Source organism: Cheilinus undulatus, linkage group 22, assembly GCF_018320785.1.
Source record: "Cheilinus undulatus linkage group 22, ASM1832078v1, whole genome shotgun sequence".
NCBI classification, from domain to species: Eukaryota; Metazoa; Chordata; class Actinopteri; order Labriformes; family Labridae; genus Cheilinus; species Cheilinus undulatus.
Window position 1 is genome coordinate 33,584,027 of NC_054886.1, and position 9,676 is coordinate 33,593,702.

Here is a 9,676-nt window from a genome sequence, read left to right on the forward strand (position 1 = left end):
TTTTGCATAATATGGGACCTTTAATGTTGGTGGGTAAAGTTTGATGGGTGAACACCAGGGAACATGAATGCTTCCTTCCCTGGAAAACACATGACTCCACTTTTTGATCAGATCAACCCACCTACCCTTGTTTACCAGCTGGTCCTGTGATCCTGGTGATTCCTGCCATTCCTGTCCATGAGGGCGAAGATGTCACCTTCAGCTGCATGAACAGGACAACCCCATCAGCTGTAGCTGATCTCTATAAAGATGGCGTCTTACAGGGAGGAAACATGACCATCCACGATGCCTCAAAGTCTGATGAAGGGTTCTACAAGTGTAACATCCCTGGAGTTGGAGAATCTGCAGAGAGCTGGTTGGCGGTCAGAGGTGAGACAAACACTCTGGATTGATATGACCCTTCCTGGCAGAGTTGGTTCTTCATTCCTCAGAAACAGATTATTCCCTATATTCATTGCGGTCCTGCTGTGCCGAAGATGTCACTTTTTAATAAGTTAACACATTCAACAGTGAACTTGTTTTCCAGCTGGTCCTGTGATCCTGGAGAGTTCGACTCTTCCTGTCACAGAGGGAGAAGGTGCCACACTCAGCAGCTCAACTCAAACTCCACAGTCCAACTCTTCCCATCATCAGTCCCCTCACACCTTCATCATAGGGACTTCAAACGTGCTGACCATGCTGGTTCTGGTGGTTGGACTTTGTTTGTGTTGGAGACACAGAGGTAAGGTTTATAGGAACAGAAGAAAACTGTTTGATCTAATGGAAAGTTGGGTGTACTTTTGGATGTATAGTTTTTATTTCTAGTTTTGGTGTGAAACATTTAAATTCCTTTCTTTGCTCCAGCTCTCTTCTTTGTTCCATGGAAGTCATCGCTGCCAGCTGAAATAGAAACAGGTAATAAAGACAGAACAAAGGGCAAGGACGTGTCAGATGAAGCCTCATTGTTCCTCTATATTCTGTGTGTCTGATTGACTGATAGATCTTAGGACAAAAACAACAGTGATTATTTCAAAAAGTTTGATTCAAGAGGAAATTTAACTCCACAATATTTTTCTGTCATGTTTCATACAAACTTTTCTCTGACATTCCCAGTTAAAAATCGTTTTTCTGTCAGTTTATTCTAGGGCCTCTAGTGACCAGTGACCTGGAGGGGGAGACGAACTCTTCAATTACAACAATCTCAATGTTGCTCCATTGTTTTAATCTGATCTCATGTCCACAGATGGTGTTTAAGATTTTTTTACAACTCTGTGGTCAGAATTTGTTTTTTAAACAGCTTTATGGGTTGGCATTTTTAAAATCTGTCTGATGCATTTTACTTGTTTGAATATTTGCTCGTTTGTATGACTTATGTGGATTTTTATGTCGTATAGGGCTGTCAAAAAGTTAGAATTTTGATTACAGTTAATCTTGGGATTTCTGTAGTTAATCGTAATTAATCACACCCTTGGTAAAATTCCACTTTCCAAGTTAAAACAGTTTTTGTGTCATTTTGGATTTTCCCACTGTTTTAAACTAAGGATAACTGATTTCTTGCTTGGAATTCTTTTAAAGGTAGATTGAAAGTTTTAACATGTTTTTAAACATGGAAAAGGAAACTTGTGATGGAATGAAAATGAAATAAGTGAACAGTAAAAAGGTAGCTGATTGATAAGACAAGGTTCAGGAGACTTCTGACTGAGCTGTATGTGAGATTTTTGGACTGAAATGAGACAGAGGAGCATTGTCAGACACATTTTACACCACTGTAGCTGCAGGAAGATGCTGCAGTGGGTTGAAAAAAGATTGTTGGAAGCAAAAATGAAGCACATGATTAATTGGGATTTAGAAAATGCACTAATTGCACGTTATAGTTACCTCCGCCAAGGAGGTTATGTGATTGAGTGGGTTCGTTTGTTTGTTCGTTTGTTAGCAACATAACTCAAAAAGTTGTGGACAGATTTTGATGAAATTTTCAGGAAATGTCAGAAATGACATAAGGAAGAACTGATTAGATTTTGGGAGTGATCCTGATCACCGTCTGGATCCAGGAATTTTTTAAAGGATTCTGTACTATTGGGAGATACGGCTAATGGTGGAGGTCTGTGCTGTTACCACTTTACACCAGGAGATGGCAGACATGAGTAACTTCAATCCCAGCAGCATTTTGGGTGTGTTTCTATTCAAAGTTTTAGAGTTTATAGAGTTTGAAAGACGCACACCTGGTTGAGGAGACAAGTAGGAGCGTAACAGAGAGAAAGACAGCGGGTTGTAGCAAGAATATTCACAATGCTGGGAGGAATAGAGGAATATTCACCCTCTGCCATGACTTCCAGTCATCCGGTGAGACCATGGGTGAGACTGTCAGTGCATCTGTTTACACCGGCAGGCAATGCTTCTGCCATGACAGTCCATCCATAGCGAAGCCAATTCTTTGCCTCACTGGGTTTCCACCCCACTGGGGAGGGAGAACTCGGCCGAATGTTGTGGTGGGGGGCACATGGAGAGGGATCCAGGAATGTTTTGAAAGGATTCTTCACTATTGGGAGATAAGGCTAATGGTGGAGGTCTGTGCTTTTCTAATTAATGATGTGATGAGTGTTGAAAGCCTTTTTTTGCCTGCCTTTTTGCCCCTTCAGGCATTTGTGAAAGCTTTTGTAACTGTGTATTCAATAAGTGCTGTATCAATAAGGTTGATTATTGCTGTCACAAATAAATGTGTTATTAAGAGACAAACTATTTTCCATGCGTGGTCTTCATTAGAATTGAAAAACCCACACAGCAAAGACATCACAAAACAATATTTTGGGTTGGTCCAAGGAAAAACAGTTGGGAACATCTGATTAAAATGACTACATGTGTTGTACAAGGGCTCCCTTGTTAAGATACTGTAATATAATACTAACATGGTGACAGTTTATCCCAGTGTTTGCCCCTTTTTGCCACTTCTCGCCCATTTAAGCTGCCTTTTGCAATTAAATGCCACTTTTCCCCACCTTATATTAGATTTTTGCCACTTTTTGAGATTTTTTTGCCAGTTTTAACTTATTTTTTGGTCACTTCCCACCCACTTTTATACATTCTGCCCCTTTTCGCCATTTTTCTCCCAGTGTTTGCAGCTTTTTGACCACTTTTGCCACCTTAAACTTATTTTAATTGCTACTTTTCACCTCTTAGGTTGTGGCTCTAGCAAATGTATTTTTTCAACAATTAGGCCCTTTGGTTGAGCAGGGTTTAGTAACACTGATCTATATTATTTTTTTTTTATTTTTTTGTAGATATAATTTGACGTTTTTATTATGTGGAAAAAAAAAGTTATGAATTGACTTCTTTAGCACTTTTTCCTTTTAATGAAATAATGAATGTTTCATAAATTTTCCAGATAACAGGGAAAAGAGGCATCTTACTGAGGAGAGGCTTTGTTTAAAATACTGTGGTGTGCAGGCTTTGACCGTCACAGACGGTCATTTTATTTTTATTCTGTAACTGTAAAATCGATATTATATCTTACTCATCAGTGCATCCATGGTTATGCTCCTGCTCACCTTAAGGCGGGATTCTCAACCTTTTCGGCTCACAATCTTCAAAATAAAAGTGCCAGAGACTGGAGACCCCCTGGTGTTGAATGGCAAAAATGTGTTAAAATTGATGAGGAAAAAATGATGAAAGGGGTTAAAATTTGGCAAAATTGGTGTAAAGTGGCAACGGTGTGATTTAAAAACATTCTTATTTTTAAAGGGAATCTGGAGACCCCCCTCCCACTGCCTTAAGGAACTCTTCGATTCAGAAACCTCCAGTCAAACAAATCCAGTCTTCTCTGCCCCCAGAGGTAAACTCTGCTCAGTTGAGTTTAGCTTCACAGAGCAGCTGAAAGCCCCTCAGATCATCGATTCTTCTCACATCTCTCTGTGATAAAGCTGACTCTTTACAAATGGACTGCCAGGCAAGTTAACCCAGTTTATCTGTTGAATTGTTTGTTCTTAACAGTTGATTGTAGTTTTTGAGTGTTTAATTGTTGTTGCTCACTGTTTTGTTATCATCTTTCAAATGTAAAGTGTTGTATTAGAAAAACAGAAATGCATTTAGGTGCAAATCCTCATTATTAATGAAGTTATTGATTCTAGACTGAGCTGAATGATGTTGTTCACAGTTTTCAAATAGACTGACCCAGTTCTCATGATAGTTTTCAACATTTATCTGAGGTGTGTGGCTGACTCGTAGCTTCAGTGTCTATTTTAAAGATGGGCCGTTTAACCACATTGCTCCATTATTTTAGGTGTTCTCATGTCTGAAGATGCAGTTTCAGATTAGAAAGGTGCAGCAGCATCTAACTCACCTCACTGTGGTCAGCTTCATCATGTGAAAAGTTTAGATATGACATCTGCTAAGAACTTCACATGTACTGCGAAATAGTAATAATAAGAAAAAACAAGTGTGGACCAATGTAAAAAAAAAGGGCAAATTTAAAAGGCTTTTCACTTTAAAAGGAAGTGTTTGGAGTTTTTAGCTTGATGCTTTCATTTATCACTCATTTCTTTCAGAGTGACTTTAAGGACAGAGAAATTCTGGTCAGTCAGCAGACAAGTGTTACACTGAAGACATTTTCATACTTCAATAACAGTTTCCAACTGTTTCATACTGGCTAAGCCAATTCCATAGTAAGGAAAATGTCATTAATGTGGAAGACTGTTGAAATGCTCTGATGAAACAATAGTTCTGTCTATGTATCTTTACTGAACCTTTACAAATCCACCCTTTTATTTTTGGCACCAGTCATGCCTGGTTTGTGTGGAGTTTTTTGTGTTTATCACCCAGAACTCTTTTATAGTCTACAACATTTTTAAATCCCCATGTTCCTCACAACCCACTATTTGCATGTCCAGTTTGAAAATCTACAGACAGTTGAGGTAAAGACTTTGACATTCTGGAGGAGAGAACATGTGACATTTTAACCACATTTCACTATCTGACCACCTCCTTCATTAGGAAATCTGACACACACATCTACGTCATTTTCAGCTATTTACTCTTATTTAATGTAACATTTTGGATGAAAACATGTGACAGAAAATCAATTGAACAAAACAAAAATGTTGGTTTCTCATGTGTTATCATTGACTTTTCTTATTCCAGGCACCCATCCTTGACCCTCTGATAATAACACTGTGACCCACTTTGGGACTCAACCTCCTGGTTGAGAACCACATGCTCAGGTGACACACCTGTATCAGGTAAATAGTTGGAATTTAACACTGTGTGTGGTTCTAGAGAAGATTTTAAGTCTCTTTGAAGAGGCAGATATTCTAGGCGACACACCTTTAGCCGTTAACTACTTGGTAAACACTTGTATGATAATAAACCCAAAGCTACCCAGCTATTTTAAAGATTATTCTGTGTTATATTTCTTTGTTGGGTTTATTGTGGTAGTGATCTTGTGAAAATAGAGGAAACACTCATTAATATTTACTTGGGGATTTTACTAATAATTAAAGATAAATAGCTGTAGTCACCTAATCATGGAGATTAATGACAACAAAGAAGTTGATAAGGAAATCAGATCAAACCTAGGAATTTCTCTGGTAGCTGGAGAGGTGTAAGTTCACATGGTTGTTGCCAAAGAGTTCTGAACGCCCTCCTGCACTCCTTTATCTGGAACAGCCACACACTTTAACAGCTCTCTGTTGGTGCATATCCACAGGATCATGTTTTTGCAAGATCAGAATGTGTGGGCGGCATGAAAAAATTGGTCTTAAGGCATTAATTAACCCTCTATTGCATGACTTTTTATTTTTTTGAGAAAAAAATATTTCACCCTACTTTTTGGTAGCTTGGGGGTCCTAATTGAGAGATCAACCAAAAAAATTTTCCCACCACCACCCATACTCCAGATTTTGGTTCGTTGCCTCAGGGCAACAATGTGCAATAAGGGTACCAAAACGTGATGGTTTACAATATATACAAAATAAAACAAATAAGCAGTTTATAAAATAAATTACATTATATTTTAACTAGCAGCACATCAAAAAACAACTTTATATTCATATATTCTATAATCAAGCATTTATTCCATTCCATTTACTATTTTTATTGATATACCACAGTATACTACTCATATGATAGTAGTAGTACTGTAGTTACCTAAAACAGTATACTACTACTCTAGAGAATAAATATTTATTATCTAACTAACCTTCTTCATATGTAATGGCAAAGGAAAAGATAATCTGAACCTAACTGTAAAGTTTCTTGCTTTTTAGAGCTTAAACTGCATTATACACATGTTCAGTACTTTTCCCTATAAAGATGGAGTCAGATCTATCAGTGACGGACAGAATGGTTCCGCCCATGAAGACTCCATGTTTTTAACCCTGCTCTACCCCTGTATTACCTTTTTTATAAGTAGGCAAAGCCTAGTGTGAGGAAACAAATGTACTTTTCTATGCCTTTGTAGGTCTGAATGCATGTTTACATGCAGGAGTTAGTCTGCTCATGTCAGTAGAAGTGATTCTGTGAGTCTGAATAACGTGTTATTTGAACCTGTTTCAGTCCCAGTGTGTCTTTGCTACAGTATTTGGTGTAGAACCAAGGAAAGCTGTTGCTGTGGATGCAGTGCAGTTGCAGTGGTGGATGTAAACAGACCATCTCCTATAAAAGACAGTCAAGCATACAGAGTCACAATAGGACTTCTCCAGCCTTCTAAAAAGGACTCACAGAACACTGGTATCTACACATACACCATAGCTAACTCAATTATATCAAAAATAATATCTGACTGGCTAATGACCAATTTAAAATACTCATTATTAAATTACTAATCACAAATAATAGTGTTCTGAAAACTGTAACATAGTGCCTCTCAGTCCCGGTCCCTGGGACCCTTTTTTGCTTCTTTTTGATTGATTTATTTTATTAATTGGATTTAAAACAAGCTGATCATTTGGTCCAGATGTAATGAAGAAGACAAGCATCTAAACATGCAGGGTGGGATGTCTTCAGGGCCAGAGTTGAGAACCACTGCTTCATCAAAATTACTCTAACGGTAGTGGCCTAACTGCACAATGTTGCCCTCAGGCAACGAACCAAAAAACTCCTTTTTGGTAACTAAAAAATATCATGAAATGTCTTTAAACAATAAAAGATACTTCCTAACATATTAATGCACATGCACATATTTTTATTTATGAAGTTATTTCAATTTTATCATGTGAAATAACAGTATTTAACTTGCTGATCTCTGGCGCCACATCCTATGCCGTTTTGGCTCCAAAAAGTTATGCCCCACCCCCCTATAAAATATCACAACCACTACCAATCCTTTTATTATTGCTAACAATTAGTTCTTGTGATATTATATTTAAAAAAGAACACCAAGAAACTATAGGGGTAAGTGTAATGACAATAAAACTGGTTCGCTGCCTGAGGGCAACGTTATGCAGTAGAGGGTTAAGGATTTTATTGATGACTATTGTGAAACTTTCAACTTGAACAAGTAATAAAGATAGCATATTCCACAAAATCTAAAAAGAAAAACAGTGTTTCAAAGACACTCTTGTAATATTAACCAAGTAATTCATTCAAGTTTTCTGCTGTTCGGATGCATTATTTATTTGTATAGTTTGGTTTGTTTATTTGCTCATTATGAAAAAGGAAGAGAACAATACAAGCTATTTAAAGGCATGACTGTACAGCAGTGTCTGTTGATAAGTCATCAGAGTGACTATATGCATATTTTACTGTGTATTGACTGAGACTTGGACTGACTTAAAGGAATCTGAAAGTGCTGGGCAGATCTTGATTTTGCACATATTTATATATGAACAGCTCCTGGTGAACTTTTACAGCAGCACAATAGAGAGCATCCTCTGCCCCTGTGTTACAGTCTGGTGCAGCAGCTGCACTGCAGAAAACCGCAGGGACTTGGCCCGTGTGGTTAAGACGGCACAGAGGATTGTGGGGACCAGGCTCCCAGAACTGGACTCTGTTCACACTAGCCGACTACAAAAGAGGGCTAGGAACATTGTCGAGGAACCAAAACACTCAGCTCATGGACTGTTTATCCCCCTCCCAACCGGAAGGAGACACAGGACAATCAAAAACACCCACAAGCAGATTGAGAAATAGCTTCTTCCCCAGAGCTGCTGCATCCCTCACCCCACCCCTCCCACAACAAAAACAGATTTGCCCCTCCAAGCCCCTGAACACACACAAACACACTACACTTACCTCACTTTCAGATGGACTCATCCCCACTGAATGCCAGTCAGATGCACTATATAAATAAGACTGTAACCACCAACGTCAAATGTAACAACTGTTTTAATACCTGCACTTGCCAGCAGACAACCTCTACTCCATTTCTTAAAACTTGCACTATGTACACTTTATTCAATGTTCACAACTGTCATAATGTTTACACTCCACTCAGGGAAGGTTTTCACTTGTGCAATATGATTCATTCTCTCTTTACACTATTGTGATTCTCTCTTTTACTGCTATTGTTATTCTATTTTATTGTATTTATTCTATTTTTATTCTATTTTATTATCCTTAGTCTATTTTATTCTAATTTTACTGCTGCTGGACTCTGAGTTCAAAACAAAATTTCATCTCTCATCAGTCTTTCTGATTCTGAAACATACAGGTCTGAAATTTGTTCATGTTAAAAAGTTCTAAGAGTTTGTTTTCTCTGAAAAGAAGAATTTGAAAATCTCTCAAAAATGTCTTCTAGATTAAGACAAATGTATGTAAACAAGTGGGACATTTGGCTGCCCTCAAAGTTTTAAAGGACATGAGTTGGGATAAACTGAAACGTGATGAAAATTTAAGATACAAGAATTATACAAGAGTAATTATTTCTAAGTATTTAAATTGTATCAATAAAAATGTCTTCTAATGTAAAGACAGAATCAGTCAAGTTTAGAATTTGTTTAGCGTGAGAAGTCTGGATTTTCCAACTCTTCAACATATTGTCCACATTTGCAGTTATGGAGGAAGAGATTAGCGTGGACGATGCTAACGCGCCATTTTTATCAGAAGGTGACAACATTTCTTCGTTAAAGGAGAACAAAGAACAGCAGTGAGTTCTTTTCTTTTCATAAACGACAAAAGTCGAGTACTAACATGTCTATAGTCGCCATGTTTCGCGTTATTCCTCAGTAGCTGCACACGCGCAGCTTGATAGCTGCTACGTCACGTGTTTTGTTGCTCTGATTGGCCCGTAGAGATGTGACAGACAGAACGTTCACCCAATCATACTCAGAGGATTTTTGAAAGCCTCTGCCTTTTCTCAAACATTTCCTATAGAAGCTTCCTATTGAAGTTTCATACATCCATCTGGCGTGTCAGGTTAGTGGCGTATTGCATTCATTTGAAAATCAAAAAAATCCTCCTGTTTTCACGACATAACTATCTTGTAAAACAGAAATTTATTTATTTTTGAATTTCTTGTTTTTACGAGATAGTATCTCTGTTATTACAAGATAGTATCCCGTAAAATCCAGTTGCAAGAGTGTGTAGAAATGAAACTTGAGAATGAACTCATGCTGTATGAGGTGAGGCCAGTCTGGTGAGAAATTAACTCCAGTAACCAGGAGGAGGGAAGTATAAGAGGAGGCTGAGATTTCACCTCAGATTACTGTAACAACAGACTCTCTTCATGAAGCTTCTCAAAGGTAGGACTGTTGGTTTCTATTTCAGA